Source organism: Elephas maximus, chromosome 20 (genome assembly GCF_024166365.1).
Source record: "Elephas maximus indicus isolate mEleMax1 chromosome 20, mEleMax1 primary haplotype, whole genome shotgun sequence".
Classification (NCBI taxonomy): Eukaryota; Metazoa; Chordata; class Mammalia; order Proboscidea; family Elephantidae; genus Elephas; species Elephas maximus.
In genome coordinates this window covers 26,358,320-26,372,821 of record NC_064838.1, presented here as the reverse complement: position 1 = coordinate 26,372,821, position 14,502 = coordinate 26,358,320, and the positions used below count along the sequence as shown (strand labels likewise).

At 40.1% G+C, this 14,502-nt stretch overlaps 1 protein-coding gene and 1 pseudogene across 2 annotated transcripts in view; one reads left to right on the top strand and one right to left on the bottom strand.

The window, feature by feature from the left end:
- Positions 1 to 14,502, bottom strand: part of CNTN4 (contactin 4) — a 1,107,632-nt gene that overhangs the window by 723,777 nt on the left and 369,353 nt on the right. The gene's annotated exons all lie outside the window — the stretch shown is intronic.
- LOC126064383 (chromatin accessibility complex protein 1-like) lies at positions 10,782 to 14,354 on the top strand (annotated as a pseudogene).

The following is a 14,502-nucleotide window of genomic DNA, read 5'->3' as shown; positions in this document are numbered from 1 at the left end:
GCATGCCATTAGCTCCACACATTTACACTGACTCTACCCTGACACCCCAATCCCTATACCCCACTCACCAATACAAATTTCTTGAATCTTCAAAGATAGAGGTGTTTAAGCTTCATGCTTCAAAATTTCTAAGAGTGTGCACTAGGAACCATCCGCATCATAGTCATTCAGGATGTCCGTTTTAACAACTTTTCAGGCCACCTGGTGAAGGCTTTTCAGTCAGAATGTTTGGGACTGGGCCCAGATACTTGTATTTTAATCAATATACGGGTAGCACTCATGTACATTACATTTTTCAGAACTTTCTCTGTTAGAATTTTCTTTATTTTTTTTCTTCAGTTACTTTTAAGTGGTTTGGCCCTCTGGAATAAAATATATGGATTTGGAAATTCTGGATTTGATTGTAATGATATGTTTTAAGTTTCACAATGTAAAGGGTTTGACATAAAATATACTTTTTTTGGCAGCAAAAAACTGTCATTCATCAGATCGTTAAAAAAAGAATTTAAATAATTGGGTCTTTGAATGGATATGATTTGATTTTACATTACCTTATTTTAAGGAACTTTAATGGAATGTATTTCTGGAAACTCTTCTTCCAGAACAACCGGTTGTTATGGATTTATATCGACTTTTTCTTATGCTCAAGTGATTTCCGGGGGGCGGGGTGGGGCTATGAAGTATTCAATCAAAATCTCTGAGAAGTAAATCAGGGTCTCCCCTCTCCTCGCAAGAAGTCTACAATTCTTAAAATGTGTTTCAGCACTTCAGTAACTAACAGGTGTCACTGGTGTGAAAACCAGAGGAAAATCAAGCAAAATTGAAAGATGAAATACTTATCATCATATCTCAAGCGATCTACACATGAAGCAAACATTCTGCATAACTTAATTCAAAGGTTTACACAGATCACTTTCCTCCTCTTAATGTATAAAATAAAAAATTAGTCTGAACAAGGCTTTATTCTACTACTTGATGAAAATGGAGTTTTACAAGAGGACCTATGGACTCCATGTCCATTAGTTTATACTTCCTCAAAACGAATCTTAAAAATCATCTAACCAATTTCAAAGAGAGGGAAAGAATGATTCCAAAAAACATTCTCAGTTTAATACACAAATTTTATTTATAATCTGACAATTTATGGCCATATGTATTTACGAAATGGGAAAAAATACCTGAAGCTGTGTAAATGTGTAAAAGATATATGACACATTAAACTGTAGACCAAAGATTAAAAACTACAGTGGGTATATATAAAAATATAATTAGCTACAAGTGTTCAAGGCAATATTTGCAGTTAATATCTTCACCAAGCTCTTGAGATCACAAAGATTACCCTTATGATACCCCATGTCCAAATTCATGCCAGAGGCCAATCAAAAGTTATTCTAGAGGAATTCAATAAAATGATAAAAAGCATGGGGAAAACCCATGAGGAAACACTAAAATGATATCTTGCCTGCTAAACAGAATATCCCCTGCCTCATCTGTATAGAAAAGTCATACTTTAAGAACTCTAACCAGGCACGATTTCTCCAGGATGCTTCCTCTGATTCCATCCACCACCCTTCCCAGCTCATTTACCTATCCCTGAGAGTGCTGCCTACAGCCTTTTACTTACATCACTGATGGCACTTTGTACCTTGTCTTCCTCTGTATATTGTGAACCACTGGGAACTAGGGTCCATGTTTATTTAATCTGTGTATCCATAGCCTGAACTGAGTTTCTTCCTAGCTCATAATAGGTATGCACTCAATAAAACGATTGAATGAGTAACTGTTGAAATATTTGGGAGAAAACATTGGACAAAGGATGAAGCAATAATTGGCTCCAGCTATAGCTCTCAGAGCAATTCAATTCAATTCAAAATAATTCAATTCAACTTTACTCTGCAGACATTTACTAAGGGCCTAGCCTTTGTCTCTAAATAGAGATATAAACAGGTTTTTGACCTGCATTATCTCTTCAATTGCCTTAACACTTTACTTTGCCAATAAAACCACAGTCTAGGTTGACAACCAGAAATTAATTATAAGGGATAGAAATCATAGTGTTGTTCTAACTTTTGTAGGAAGAAAATACAAGGAAATAGATATAAATTGTCTTCTCTAGGAATTCATAGTGGTTCTATATATAAACCAAAAAAGAAAACCATTGCCATCGAGTCAATTCCAATTCATGGCAACCCTATAGGACAGAGTAGAAATGTCCCATAGGGTTTCCAAGGAGCGTCCGGTGGATTTGAACTGCCAACCTTTTGGTTAGCAGCTGTAGCTCTTAACCACTATACCACCTGGGTTTCTGTATCTATATTGGTATGTATTTACGCATAGGATCTTTTATGACCCATGTACAGGATTCTTACACCTTTCTTAAGTGGGCTTTCTCAAATGAGGCACATCTACTGCACATAATGAATGTTTTTTGCTTTGCATCCAGAATAGAATTGCACTAGTATTCCTTGAGAGAACTGAGAATACAGCCACTCAAGTCTTCTTCTGTGTTCTGTGGTTCAGATGAGGAATCCCAATTAAGAAAGGCTACCAGTGTCTCTATCCCAGATTGTATATAGCCATATAATTATATATAATATTTTTCATAACTTACTGAATTGGTAATTAATTGATGCAATTAATGCTGTTTAACAATATAAACAAACCATGGTATAATTTGGGAGATTCTCTTTAGTATCTTTGATTTGAATTATTTAGATAATTGGCTCAACTCTGCACTGAACACATCTTAGTTACTAGATCAGAGGGAACTATTGGGAAATCTCCTTCCTTGAGATGGTTTAGGACAGAGGGTTAACTTCTTCACTGTCTCAAAGTGTCTTAGTTATCTAGTGTTGCTATAACAGAAATACCACAAGTGGATGGCTTTAACAAAGAGAAATGTATTCTCTCACAATTTAGGAAGCCAAAAGTCCAAATTCAGGGCACCAGCTCCAGGGGAATGCTTTCTTTCTGTGTTGGCTCTGGGAGAAGGTCCTTGCCATCAATCTTCCCCTGGTCTAGGAGCTTCTCAGCCTAGGGACTCTGAGCACAAAGGGCACACTGGCTCCTGGCTCTACTTCCTTGGTGGTACCAGACCTCTGTCCTCCCTGCTTGATTCTCTCTTTTATATCTCAAAAGAGATTGACTCAAGATACAAACTAATCCTATAGATTGATTCCTGCCTCATTAACATAACTACCTCTAATCCTGCCTCATTAATATCATAAAACCAAAATAAAACCCATTACCATTACAGGACAAAGTAGAACTGCACCATAGGGGTTCCAAGGAGCAGCTGGCAGATTTCAACTACTGAACTTTTAATTAGCAGCCAAACTCTTAACCACTGTATCACCAGGGCTCTAGTTTTAACATCATAGAGATTAGGATTTACAGCACATAGGATGATTACATCAGATCACAAAAATTGTGGATAACCACACAATACTGTGAATCACATCCTCACCAACTTGATGCACATTTTTGGGGGACACAATTCCATCCATAACACAAGGTTTGAGAGAGCTCCGCATAAAATAATGACAGTTTCAAATGCATCCTATCACAAAGAGTCAGTCCTTGGGTATAAAGAGGGCTTTGGGGGTGGGAGGGCATTAGAAGCATGAACTAAAAGTATATGGGGGAAATGGGAGTGGTGCTCCAAACGTATTCACTATCACCTTTGTGGAGGGAATAGATGATAGGCCCTGAGTTAATAACAGTATCAGCTGAGAAAAAAAATAATGTGTAGTGATGGAGAATTTCAGCAATTCAAATTTCTGCTAGAAGTACATTCAATGGGAGAAATGATTTACTTAGAATACCTTTAGAGTTTCTTCCATACCTAAGTTTTAATGATTCCAAGAAAAAGAGTACTAATCCTGGAAATCACCAAACAGATCTTGATCTTGCACTGTCTGAATAAGTGCCTTCAGTATTTTTTTTTTACTGCACCAATCAAGGGCAGGGATCCTTGTTCAACTGAAGCTGTTTTCCAGTTACATTTGCCTTACTTCAGTTGCTTGAATCCTCCAAGTTCATTCCTAAATCAAGATTTTGCACGTGGTTGTCCCTTTACTCTTTCCATGTCTGGCTTTTTCTCATGCTTAAGTCTCAACTCAGTGCCATCTCCCAGACAGACCTTCATGGAACATACCATCTAAAGTAGGTTCTTTCTTTATTCTCTATTTCAGCACTCCAATAGCTGCATTCACATTAATCACTATTTGTGATTATTATTAATTAGATTTTTGTCTGTTTCTTCCCATAGAACATGAACTCATAGGGTTAGGATCATGTTTGTTTTCCCCAATATCTGGCATATACAAGGTGCTTGACAAATTTTTATTGGATGTGTGAATTCACGAGTACATAGATGGAAGGATGGAAAGGAACAGGAAAAAAGAGCAGAGATTTAGGTCAGGTGACTAGGAGGTATGGTTTGGCCAATGGCAGATGTTCAGTTACCCAAATAATGCCAGTGACAGTGAGCTGAAGCTCAGCTGGGCTAGGTCTGCATAAGTGCACCACAAACAAACAAATGAAGACATACTGGCCTCAATACTATCTGACTTATTGCCTATGCAGTGAGAGTTACAGCAACTGATCTTTCTGGGTGGTCTGCCATTTGCAAATCATTGCAGATTAGCTGTAGCCAATCTGAGAGACTGAGTATTCTGGCCTGTTTAAGGTTTATATCCAGCCCAGTTATATCTATATATTTATTCATCTGACTTTCTTTAGTGCTCCCACTGTTTCGACTTCTGAAATAATTTCTTTGTTTAGTTAACCCTGATTCAAGGCACAAATATCCCTTCTTCAGGAAGCCTTCACTGACCAGATCATGATAAGCTATTCTAACTCCTTGTATTTTTCCTAAATAATAATAAAGTTGTATGCCTTAAAAACATACATCAATTTATATATCCCTGAGCTCAGTGTATGTCTTTCCCCTCCATTGTATCTCCAGTGACAAAGGTAGTGACTGGCACATCATATGTATCCAATACATATCTGTTGATTGGTTTCATTGTGGTTCTGTTGCTGGAATTGAATGAGGTTTTTGCCTCCCACTGTGCAGGTAAGGCACACAGAGTTTTCCACACAAGCAAAGCTTTATTGAAGAGGTTTGCAAGCAGAGATGAGGAGGTCCTAAGCAACACATACCCCATCTCACAGAACAAAAGATTTGCTTGGGTTTTTAAAAGTTCTTGGGTGGGAAAAGATTCATGTTTATTCACAAGCATAGGACGGGATATGTTAACTACGGCGCATGCACGGCAGCTTCCCAAGATGGCTCCTGTCCTGGAGGCCTCTGGGATTCGTAGCAGGACTTATTACTGGGTGTCACGCCTGCACAGTCTCTCGTTCCCCAAGTTCGATTCTCCGGCCACTGCTGCAGCCCTTCACTGCCCCTGGTGGAAGGCCACACAGGGGCTGGTTTTATCCAGTTGCTTCTGAAAGACAACTTTAAAGAAGTTTGCAGGCTATTTTCTGATACTGTGCCCCACTGTTCTGAGGAATGGCTTTGTTTCTGTGCCCTGGCCCATTTCCTGTACTTTGCAGATTTGGGGGCCCCTCTGTTCCTTGTCTTAGCTCCTCTTACCAGTTTCACAGGCTTCCTCTTTTTTTCTTAACAATAAATTACAACCCATTACACAAAGTTCGGTTGAATACATTATTTTCATAAAATATTGAAGAATAGAGATGCATGTATCAAAATCTCCCTTTGAATATTCCACACTCCATTCTTTTCACAGAAGAATTCTCCTTCAGAACATTCAACCAGAAACACAAAACCAGTTGCTATGGAATCAATCCTGACACATGGCAACCCCATGGGAGTCAGAGTAAACTGTGCTGCGTAGCATTTTCAGGGACTGATTTTTCATATGTAGACAACCAGGTCTTTCTACATCTTTGTGTTTATGTACACAACAATATATGTAAAGAGCTGTTTATATTTTTTAATCTCACTTATTTAATAAAGAGCATTGTAATATGCATATTGCTCTGTATGATGCTTTTTTCATGGACATACATTCCTTCATATCAGAACATATTCTTCTACCTTATCATTTTAATAAGCTTATAATATTCCACTGCAAGTATGGAACCCAACTTTTAGAACCTTCTCCCTATTGATACCTACTTTTTTTTTTTATAACAAAGCTGCAATGAACACCCATGAATATGTTTCTTTATCCACACATTTAATATTTTTGAATGATAGACTTCTAGGGAAAAAAAGAAACAATGCTAGGTCAATATATTTTCTAAAGGTGTGCTACATTCTGAATGGGATGCTCAACTGAGACACTTCGTATCAGGATCCATTTCTAACTTTCATTGGCAACTTGGAAAGCCCACAAGTGGTTTCAATGATCCTGTAGTATAATTTGAGTGCATCTGTCTTTTTCAGTTATTTTGTGCCACAGAGTGAATAAAAGAATATCAATTGAAAGAAATGTACACAAAGAAATAACAACCAAAAAAAATCTGTTGCCGTCCAGTTGATTCTGACTCATACGGACCCTGTAGGACAGAGTAGAACTGCCCCATAAGGTTTCCGAGGCTTTAAATCTTTAGGGAAGCAGACTGCCACATCTTTCTCCCACAGAGCAGCTGGTGGGCTCAATCGCCTTCCTTTCAGTTAGCAACTGAGCACTTAACCACTGTTCCACCAGGGCTCCTGAAATAACAACACAAGTAGAACAATTTAAATGTACTTAGCCCTTCCCAAAACCTGATTAGGATTTTCTCCTGACACAAACAGTTATGAGTAAATTGTCGCTCAATATAATGCATCTCTAGCTGGGACAAACTAATTCACACACTTTTTGCTTGTTTGCTTTCTTTTTCTTTTTTTAAATTTGCTCCTGATAATAACTGAGACAGCAAACAAAAAGAATCATTCATAAAAAATGATGCCATCCAATTATAAGAACCTAAACCACTCCTTTTATGAGATTTTTGACAGGACGCAAAAATCAAATGGTAAGGAAAAAAGTATTTTCCTTACTATAATGGAGAACAGTAAATCCGGCACCAATTGATCAGAACAGGTACTCAATGCAATTCATGAATGGTGACACTACCCAGTAGGAGGTTTGGTAATGGAAAGTATAATAAGAAAGAGCAAAAGTGATTTTTGGAGCAAAACTTAAAACATTCATAGAGCAAAATCTTATGACTATCTAAGTCATTAAAATCTCTATTTTAAGCAAACACTAGATTTATTTTTGCAAAACGAGAATAAATTTTACATTAATGTATTTTCTCTTTGTTGCAAAGTTTAAGGTACATTTTAGTTTTTTTTTTTTTTTAATGGCAAAACGGATTCCACTGAGGCAATGTATAAACAAAGGAAAGTTTTTGCCATGTCTTTCAGCAACTACCAATTTCTTGTTTGTGGCACCAAGAAATTTATCTGAATGAGCATGATCAATGTTCATTAGATGCACTAAACTGACAGGTGCACAAAATGGCACCACATGTTTGTGCATCTGAGCTTTCCATAATGAATAAATGGAGCGAGTGATCCCAACGGCAGCTGCACCAGCCATAACTTTGTATTTGACACTTGACTGCCCTTAGAAGTCTGTTTGTCAAAAATAGTCTGTCTAGAAAAAACAAACAAACAATAAATAAATAAAGGCAAAAACTTGGGAAGCTGTCTACAGGGCAGTTATACACAAGTTTCTCAGGAACGTCACTTCTAGGAGTCAGATTTTTCTGAGATGAATCAATTATTTATTTTATTGGTTATCAGTTCATTACTGTTGGAATTCATTCAAAGTTCATTTCACTAAAAACAGCAGCATCACCTTACATGCTAAAAACCAAAGCTGATGTGAAAAAGAGGGCAACCAAAGCCAACGCTGCTATTTCAGTTTGGCAGAGAAACTCTGATTCAGCACCAGAAATCTAGGACAGGTGGCAAACAAAGATGAAAGGAATTTAGATCCTGGACAACATCGCACTGACTAATTTTCAGGAAATGCTATATCTCATTACCTGATGGTCATTTCATCCCTATACATGATGAAGCACCCCTTTGAAACCATGTCAGTTTCAGACGTGAGAATAACAGGATATTAACAGTTTTCCCTTATGTCAAAAGATCTGAACACTTTGTGATAATGAGCTATATTCATCCCTCGAAAATTCTGAATAAAGCTAAGCATGTACAGAGGTTCCAGAAAATGCAAAAGTAAATTTTATATCCCATTACAGACCGGAAACACCAATAGTCTATCAGGAAAATGGCAGTGGAAACCAGTTTGTAGAACAATGGCTTTAGATATAAGTAATTGATCTAAAATTTTTGGTTATTTTCTTGATATAGAGAATCAGGAACCCAAATGAACTCAATATTACAATGCATTTAGAATTTATAATTGAAAAGATGTGTTTGTTTTTCAGGGGCAGTAAAAAAGACAATACCTGTTTCGGGGCTGGAAGAGACCTCCTACAAAAAAAAAAAAAAAAACCTACTGCCATTGAGTCAATTCTGACTCATAGCGACCCTCTAGGACAAAGCAGAACTGCTCCATAGGGTTTCCAAGGGGCAACTGGGGGATTCGAACTGCTGACCTTTTGGATAGCAGCCATAGCTCTTAACCACCACGACACCAGGGTTTCCAGAAGGGACCTCAGACAGGATCAGATCCAGTCTTCCCATTTTATAAAAACCCACAGAGTTAGCAGAACTGAAACTAAAGCCCAGGTCTCCTGACCCCTGGGCTACCACTCTTTCTATGTGGGAGAGGTTTGAAATGGGTGTACACAAATGGAATTTGTGCTGGTGCCTGGGTAAAGGGGTAGAGGAGTGCAGTGGATAATACAAAAAAAAACTAAAAAATTTGGTTCTCATTTCTCTATCTTTCTGTTCTCGACAGTGATCTTAACGTGGCTGATACCCCTTCTCCACCTCTGTATAAGAGCCTGTGGGAGGTCAAACAGCTGATGCACTTGGTTACTAACCAAAAGATTGGCGGTTGGAGGCCACCCAGAGGCATCTCAGAAGAACGCCCTGGTGATGTACTTCTGAAAAACCAGCCATTGAAAACGTATGGAGGACAGTTTTACTCTGACACACATGGAGTTACCATGAGTCACAATCGGCTTGACAGCACCCGGTAACTTTGTATAAACTTGTACCTGATGAAATCCATCGAGTAATACCCTGCACTTTTTATTTTTTTTCATGTTCAGGATACAAAATAACATCGCCCATAAAAGCTAGTTAAACCAAAAAAACCAAACCCAGTGCTGTCGAGTCGATTCCGACTCATAGCAATCCTATGGGACAGAGTAGAACTGCCCCATAGAGTTTCCAAGGAGTGCCTGGTGGATTCGAACTGCTGACCTCTTGCTTAGCAGCCACAGCACTTAACCACTACGCCACCAGGGTTTCCAAAAGCTAGTTACAGATGCAGAATTAGATATGGTTAGGTGTGTAAAATTAAATACACCAATGTTCAAATCCCAAGCTTTATAGACTCCATTACAAAGGAAGGTAAAAGTCTAAATCCCTTCTCAGCCACTTACTTGCTAGCATGCTGCTGAGCATTTTACTTAATCTCTCCTTGACTAAGGTTCCTCCTTTGTAAAACGGGAATAAAACTACTACCTCAATGGGTTGCTTTGAGTATTATGTGAGATATAGTTTGCAAAGCACTTAGCATTTTGCCTAACGAAGTTAAGTGTTCAATATTCAGCAGGGATATTATAAGTGATCTTGGTGTTCTTATCTTTAATGTGGAATCCCTGGTTGGCACCAATGGTTAAGGACTCTATTACTTAAAGAAAGCTCGGTAGTTCAAACCCATCCAGCGGCGCACTGAAAGACAGGGCTGGCAATCTGTTTCTGAAAGGTCACAGACTTGAAAATCCTATTGCAGTGCAACGGATCACTTTTATATGGCCTTTCTCACCATGGTCTCATAACTCCCACCAAAAAACTAGATGGGACTATGCAAATAAGGTGCTTGTGGCCCTCCAAGGGGGTTGCATAGCTTGTTAAAAATGCCAATAAAGTGCATGCCCCCCTTGTGCGGTGGAACCATGTAAATAAGGTGTATGAGAACCAGCAAGGGACTTTATCAGTTTTGCCAGCCACCTAGGCTTAAAATGAGCCATTCCACAGGCAGATGTGGATGAGGAGGGGAGGAGAGGGAACCTCACTACCACCAAGAAGAAACAGCTAGGAGTACAGCCTGTCCTTTGGACCAGAGATTCCTATCCTGAAAACCTCCTAGACCCAGGAGGCAAAGAGAGAGGGCTGTAACACTGGGGATGGTGAGAAGCAGCAAGAGTGAAATAGCAATAGCAGAGGCAGCAGAACCAGGAGACAGTGTAACGGGGTTCCTGGTCCATGGAGTGAGGAAGCTGAGTGCCTTCGGGCAGGAGGCTTGCTGGGAGAGTGGGGTGCCTCTGGGGACGTGGGGAACAACAGGGCAAGAGAGCTGAGTGCCCTTAGGTTGAGGCTTACTGGCAGAGTGGGGTATCTCCAGGTACTTACTGGCAAAGCTAAAGAGCTTTCTAACACTTGCCTGAGCAGGTAGAGGCCAGGTCAAGGGGTTGAGGTGCCCAGGGCCAGAGAGAGGCCTGCCTGCGGACATGGCTGAGAAGAGGCTGTCCTGATGGAAGAGCTGTACCCTGAAATTCCTGAACCTGAACCTGTTAATTCCCTAATGAACCCCTTAATCTTGAGCATTGTCTATGAGTTCTGTGTGACCACTGCAATGAATTATTGAACCCAGCAGAGAAGTAGTGCCATGGGAGGGACAGTTGTGTCAAAATTGGCAAAAAGGTTGGAGAGAGAAGGTATGTCTGACCTCTGCCTCATAAGAATAGCCTTAGGCTGTTAATCTTGAAGTCAGAGGAGGTTAGATGTCTCTGCCACATCATTTTTACACCTATGGAGCACAGGTTTACTTTGCACACAGATGTTGGACTTTGGGGAACACTGCCGAGTGCTTCCCAATGCAGCACATTAAAACGCATTGCTGTCAAGTTGATTTTGACCCATAGTCACCCCATAGGAGCAGAACAGAGTAGAACTGCCCCATAGGGTTTCCAAGGCTGTATTTTCTACAGAAGCAGATTGCCACATCTTTCTCTCATGCAGCAGCTGGTAAATTTGAATGCTGACCTTTCTGTTAAGCAGTCAAGTGCTTAAAGGCTGCACCACTAGGGCTCCTTCCCACTAGAGCACACAAGAAAAAGGAAATGAATATCAACATATGAACCTCCCTTAAGAATACCCTAAAGCTCACTTCTAGCCACCTCTTGATAACAAAAGCATTGCTTAGTGTGTGATGTTGCTTATTAGAGGAATGAAAGAATGCTGAACTAGGACTGGAATTTGAAAAATGTACCCTGAAGCAAGAGCTGGGTCTACAAATACTTTCAAGATAGCTCACTCTCCCCAGCTGAGTTTGACGTGTGTTTTAATTTGGGTCCTCCCAGAAGTAGTAGTAGTAGAGTATAACTAATTTATTTAAGAAGTGTGGGTAACACCAGAAAGGAAGTAAGGAAATGATATAAGGAAGTGAAGGCATCCAATACGAGATGATCTATTAAACCAGCTAACACAGTGGGCAATCCTGCCTCAAAATTCTGGGAAGTGATATAAAACACCTCTCAGAGTTATCCTACCTGATGGCTAAAAGCACACCTTTTATAAGTCACCACTTGAGGGCTACTTACAGGGGATGTTAATTCTTAGCATTTAAAGCTCAGCTATATACAGGGACAGTGCAACTTTTTACAGTTCTAGTTTAAAAAAAAAAAAAAGAAAGAAAATCCTGAGAAAGAGAGGCAGATACTAGGAGCTAGAAGTCCTCAGAAACACAACTGAATGTCTGAGGCACACGAGCAGGGTACTGACAGCACCAGCTATAGGGGTCATAATGCCTACTTGTACAGTGGTGGTGCATCATAAATTCCAGCAAATACTCTGAGACTCTACATAGCAGGCTGTCTTCGGGTCATCACATTGCCCAGTGTGATGGTTAAGGTCGTTTCTCAACTCAGCTGGGCCATGATTCTCAGTGGTTTGAAAGTTAGGTAATGATGTAGTTTGGCAGTTGTGTAACAGTGTAATTTGGCAGACACGTAATGATGTAGTCATCTCCCATGAGGTGATCTGATGTGATCAGCCAATCAGCTGTAAGGGGAGTTTCCTCAGGGGTGTGTCCTGTGTCTAATATATATATGGATGTTCTGGCAAAGTTTGCTTGCTTGCTCTGGGCTCTGCATCTGGCTCATTACCATCTGACCTCCTGTTCGTGGGACTTGAGCCAGTGGCCTGCCAATCTTGGATTTGTCAGCCTCCACAGCCCATGAGCCAGTGGCCTGCCATCTGATCTGCCTATCTTGGGTTCATCAGCCCTTGCAGCTATGTGAGTCAAGAGAACCCTCCATCATGACACCTGACCCACAGACTTGGGACTTGCCCACTGTTATGGATTGAATTGTGTCCCCTAAAAATGTCTGTCAACTTGTCTAGGCCATGATTCCCAGTGTTGTGTGTGTCCATGATTTTGTCATCTGATGTGCTTTTCCTGTGTGTTGTAAATCCTACCTCTATGATGTTAATGAGGCAGGATTAGAGGCAGTTATGTTAATGAGGCAGGACTCAATCTATAAGATTAGGTTGTGTCTTAAACCAATCTCTTTTGAGATATGAAACAGAAGAAACAAGCAGAGAGACATGGGGACCTTTTTCCACCAAGAAACAAGAGCCAGGAGAATAACGTGTCCTTTGAACCTGGGGTTCCTGCACTGAGGAGCTCCTGGATTAGGGGAAGATTGATGACAGGGACCTTCCCACAGAGTGGACAGAGAGAAAAAGCCTTCCCCTGGAGCTAGCATCCTGAATCTGGACTTCTGGCCTCCTAGACTGTGAGAGAATAAAATTTTCTTTGTTAAAATCACCCACTTGTGGTATTTCTATTATAGTAGCACTAGATAACTAAGACACCTGCCTCTACGCCATGTGAGGCATTTCCTTGAGATAAATCTCTCTCTCTTTCTCTATATATATGTGCTTCACTGGTTTTGCTTTTCTAGAGATCTCAGACAAGACACCCAGCGGCCCTGACTTCTGGGAGAATCAAAACCTTGGGACTATTAAACCTGGAACAAAAAATTAAAGACACCAAGCTCAGTGATTACAAATAGTCAATAGTCTGAAAGCAGAAGGTAAATAAATCTTTGAGCTGTTGTGTGTGTTTATGTATTTGGGGAAGGAGAGGGAAGTAGACCTACAGATCCTGGAAAACACACTCACATTCATATACACGTGATTACTCCTTTAAAGATTTGGTAAATTCATTTAATGCAAGAAGACATTTCGTTACCTTAACATTTCCCTTGCCTCCTCATCATCTTCTATATTACACCATGTTTTTTGTTTTTTTTTCTGTTAGTGGAAGTTTTAAAACCTGGTCCAAAATTACATTTAAGATTTATTCACACAATGCCATTTGACATATAAGTGCTTTATCTTTCAGTTGCAGACTTCTCTATTTGCTATGTTATATTATATTTCACTAAAATGCCAGCATCTTGAATCACTGAGCTGGAAGGGACTTAAGGAGATCAGTTTTTCCAGTTCCCTGCTTAGTAACAAATAAATGCAGGACATATCCTGAACAAATGGGTATCTCCAGATATTTCTTTTTTATCTGTTAACTCTAGTTATTCCTAAAAATGACAAGATTTTAATAAAGTTGAAAGTTTGCCATCGGCTGCTACCAGAGAGGTTGGCGGCTTGAACATACCCAACAGCTCTATGGAAGAAAAGGCCTGGTGATCTGCTTTTGTAAAGATTACAGCCAAGAGCTCTCCAGTACCAACTCTGTTGGCAGGAGTAGGTGATGGCAAGCTAGTGGTTTGGTCTGCTGCTGCCGCACTGGGACAGGAGGTGGAGAGATCGTAGACTTGGTCGTTGGAAAAGAGAAAGGCAAGGCAGGGAGCAGTGGATGGTGTTGCTACCTTTGTCCCAAATCCGGGTCATCATGAAAAGCTCCCTCAAGGTGCCCAGCATTATATTAACCAGGAGTCACCGGTGTTCATGGCCAAGACCATGGAACTCTTGGTTCAGTATCTAGCTACCTGCTCCTACAAACATGGCAGTGGGCAAGAAAACAAAGCACTGACTTACAGTGATTCATCAGACACAGCAGAGGAATCAGAAACTTCGATTTCTTGCAGATGTATTACCAAAGAAGATTTTGGTTAGTGAATACCTGAAAATCCTTAAAGAGAAGAAGAGGGAAGAAGACAAGGAGGAAGAGAATGACAATGATGATGAAAGTGACGATGATGAAGCCGAATCCTAAACCAAAAATGAAATGCTTTACAGATCAGCCTGGCGAGTCCTTCTGGATGAGCAGCATTGCCTCAGTGCAAACACAGCTCTGCGACTTCAGTCTCTTCACTTTTCAGAGACTTCAAGGAGATGGATCTCTCCTGGCTAAGACAGAGCAC